Below are 4346 nucleotides of genomic sequence, written 5' to 3'. Positions count from 1 at the left end.
ACATTGATTGATATCTGTATGCTGAATGAACCTTACATTTCCAGGATAAACCCCTACATTTCTGGGATAAACCCCATTTGATTGATCCCAGAATCAAGTTATTCCAGGACAAAGAGCCCTTCTTATATATTGCTGGATTAGGTTTGCTCCTGTTTTGCTGAGGATCTTGTGTCTGTGTTCATGCTGGATGCTGGTAGAGTACGTTGAGAAGCACTCCCTCATCGGCTTTCCCTGAGTTCGTGCAGAATTGCTATGATGTCTCCCCTTGGTGTCTAGCGGGACTGCATTTCTTTAGCAGACATGAGTGCGCGCCCCATCCAGGCAGCCTCGACGAGCTGCCTAGTGTGTGGTTTTCAAGGAATTGGTCCCTTTCTTCTAGATTGATGAATTCACAGGCATAAAACTAGTATTTCCTTAATGTTCTTTTACTGTTTACAGGGTCTCTAGTGATGGTTCCTTTTCATTCCCGATGTTGTAATTGGTGCCTCCTTTGTCCTGGTCAGTCTGGCTCAGGCTCATCAAATTGACTGAGCTTGCCAAATAACTGCGTTTTGCTGTCACTAATTTTTCTTTCATGTTTTTGTCTTCATTGATTTCTGCTGTTATTTCCTTTGTTCTGATTACCTTGGATTTAATTTGCCCCTTTTCTAATTAATTAAGGTGAAAGTTTAGCTCATTGATTAGAAACTTTCCTTTTAAAAAAATATGCATTTAGTATTATGAATTTCCCTCAGAGGAAAAGCACTACTTTAGCTATAGTCCACAAATGTTAATGTTTTAATTTTCATTCACTTAAAAAATATTTTCTAACTTCTCTTGTGAATTCCTCTTTACCCCATTGTTTAATATCTGTGGATCTTTCAGAGACCTGTCATTGATTTCCAGTCATTACTTTATGGTCTGAGAACATACTTTGTAGGATTTCAATTTTTTTTTTTTTAATTTTGTTCAGGTTTACGGGATGGCCCAGAACACGGTGCATGTTGGTGAGCGTTCTGTGTCGCGTGAACAGAATGTGTGCTCTGCCGTGGGCGAGTCGGTCCGGCTGGTCTCCATCCTCATCCTGGAAGCCTGGCTGCCTCGTGTCTGGCCTCCAAGAGATGGTCCGTCCTTCGGTTCTGCCGCTTGTGCGTTGAAGTGCTGTGGTTCTGTGGGTACTCGGACTGCGATGCCTGCCTTTGTCACATAACGTCCCCCCCGTCTTGGCGATATTCGTCTTGAAATCCACGCTGTCTGATGCTGACGTGACCATTGCAGCTTTCCCTGGATTCGCATCTCCCAAGATACATTTTCCCCATCTTTTTATTTTTTTCCTGTCTTTATATTAAAGTGGGCTTCTTAGACATGGCACAGTCAGGCTTTTTGTTTTTTATTCACAATCTGTCTTTAACTGGTGTGTTTGGACTGTTTATATTTAATGTGGTTAAGAACTGATTTTAGATCCACCACTTTATTGTTCTCTCTGTCCCTCTGTTACCCCTTTCCTGCCTTCTTTCAGATTGTTTGAAAACCTTCGGATTTTTGGCTGCATCTGTGTGTACGTGTGGTCACACTAGGGGTTTCCGCTACACGCCCACCCTTCCGCAGGGGATTTGGAGTTAACTGCAGACGCCTTACCCCCTCCTTTCACGTCACAGCTGTGGGCATTCACAGGTGTTGAAAACCCCACCAGTGTTTGAATTTTTGCTTTCAGCAGTCACATACGTTTTTAAAAACCTGAGAGGGAAAATTATCTTTTCTATTTACTCAGATATTGACCATTTCTGTTGTTTTTCCCCCATTCCTGAAGACACACATGTCCATGTGGCATCATTTTCTGGCGGCCTGAAAAGCGTCCTCAGTAGCTCCTTTCGAGCAGGTCCGCACAACCAGCTCTTTCCCTTTGCTGAAGAGTGTCCTCGCTTTTCCTTCCTCCCCAAAGCTCTGGGCAGACCGTTGTCTTCAGAGACTTTCAAGACCCGCTTCCCCATCTTCTGGCCCCTGTGGTTTCTGATCCCAGTGCTTGTTCGGATCATTGTTCCTCTCTACAGCTTTCATTTCCACCTGGAGCCTTCCAGACTTTTTTTCTTTGCCTTCAATTTTTAGCAGTTTAATTATGATATGTCTAGGCACGGCTTTCTTTGGATTGGCCCTGTTGGGGGGTCACTGAAATTCTTGTCTGTAAGTTGAAGTCTTTCCTCAAATGTGAGAACTTTTCGGCCAGTCTTTCTCCAAAAATTTTTTTTCCTGCTATCATGTTCTCCTCTCTTGGGATTTTAGTAACACAGCATTGGACCTTCTCATCCTGTCTCACTGGTCCTGAGGCATGGACTTGCCCCGAGGCATGGACTTGCCCCCACACTTCTGTCTCTTCTCCAGACCAGATGATTTCTGTTGGCTGATCGTCCAGCTCATAGAGTCTTTCCTTGGACACCTCCTTTCTGCAGTTGAGCTTGTTAATTTTTTGTATTTTTGGTATATTTTTCAGTTCTGAAATTTACATCTCGTTCTTTTGTATCCTCTCTACTCCCCAGCTGAGATCTTTCCATCTGTTTCCAGTGTGTTTAACTTTACCTTCTGTGACATAGTTCCGATAATCCCGCCACCTGGATCTGAGTTGGCATCTGCTGATTGTCTTTTCCCTTGGAAGCTGGTCACGTTTTCATGATTCTTTGTTCTAATCCGGCATTTTGGCTGCTGTGTTGTGTCGACTCTGGGTCTGTCATGATCCTCTGGAGAACAAGGATTTTTGTCCCAGCAGCCTGTCAGCCTGACTGGTTCAGACCACAGGTTCTGCTGGCCTCCAGTGGCCACTCTGAGCTTCGACTGTTCTTGTGCACGTGGACGTGGACAGGGCGGCAGGGCCTCCCTCCTGAGTTTGTGGCCAGTGAGTGACCATGGAGAGGAGCTGGCACCTCCAGAAGTCCCCGTGTTGTCAGGACAATGCCCCACACTCTGCCTGATGTCCCCCAATTCTCTCCCTGGGTAGGGCAGGGTTTCAGGGAGACCCTAAGGGGTGGCTGTAGGTGGGGAGGGGGCCTCCCTAGGGCAAGGCACACAGATGGGCCAGGGAGACCCCATTCCGTAACTGGGTGCCCAACCTCATCCTGGGTGGTGCCCCCATCTCATCCTGGGTGCCCCCGCCTCCCCACCCCCTGCTTTTAAACTTTCATGCTGCCTGTACTGGGGACAAATGTGCATCCCACCAAAATGGTCCCCGAGCCCAGTCCTCACCCCTCCTTCCTGTCCCAGGCTTGTCCCAGCTCCCCAGGTAGTCCTCTCTAGTCTGATGGCCCCATGGCCCCCCTGTAGGCCTCTCCCACCTGTTTCCCTAGCCCCCACTGATCTTGGGCAGGATACCAGCTCTGCCACCAGAGGTTTGAACTCAGTTCTCACTTCTCTGTAGTGTTCCTGAGGGCTATACCCTGTAGATTAGAACAAAGTTGCGTCAGGGTCACGTCACTGGTATTTTAAGACCAGGGTTCAGTGCTGGGCAGGATCAATGTGAGGCTCATCCTAGCAGGAGGGGTCACCCCGGCCCCCCCCGCCCCGCCCCACATGGGCTGGCAAGCCAGGCAACCTCTAGGGCCAGAGCCTAGGAGTCAGCTCAAGGTCATGCTGGGTTTCAGGGCATAACCTCCCTAGGTGAACAGAATAAATGTGTAAACAGAGAAAAGGTGATTAATTGGTACGTAAGATCTAACTTCTTGGACAGTGCGAGAGGACAAGATTCCCTCCCCAACTTTTGGGCTGTTTCAGGAGATGGGGGTGCCCCTCGCCCGGATCAGGACGCCCAGGCTGCTTGCTGTGTTCCCCATGCCAGGGAGTGGGCCATGCAGACCCAGGCGGGTTCTCCAGGCGCTCACCAGGGGGGCAGTTGGAGCCCTGACATCCCACCATGCAGCTCCCGTAACGAAGACCTCAGGGAGGCCAGCCTGTGACTGCAAAGGGCAGGCTTGCAGACAACCCTGAGCTCTGGGGTCCTGGGGAGCAGACGGAAAGGAGATGGGTCCACCCTGCCAGTGGGGTCTGCACCTCCCCCAACCAGGCCGTCCATTCCCTCCACGCTCTTGGACCTGCAGCTGCAGAGTGGGACAGGGTCGCTGGATGGAAAGGCCGCCTGCTCCTCCTTGTCTCTCAGAACTGCCCTCAGGGCCATTGTGCAGTCTTGGGGGTGGCTGGCTGTGTTACCAGAAACATGGGTGGGGCCCAGCAGCCAGCCTGGCACCGGCAATGTCAGTTTCCTGCAAATTTCCCCAAATTACCTGGCAGAGCGCCCTCTCCTGGCTGAGACCGGCATTACACCTCCAAATCCAGGTTTTCAGCTCGGGTCTCACACCCCCCCCCCCCCCCCCCCCCCCCCCCCC

The sequence above is a fragment of the Neomonachus schauinslandi genome, chromosome 15 (genome assembly GCF_002201575.2).
Source record: "Neomonachus schauinslandi chromosome 15, ASM220157v2, whole genome shotgun sequence".
Lineage (NCBI taxonomy): Eukaryota > Metazoa > Chordata > Mammalia > Carnivora > Phocidae > Neomonachus > Neomonachus schauinslandi.
The sequence above is the reverse complement of the archived record's forward strand: the minus strand, read 5'-3'. Positions refer to the sequence as shown.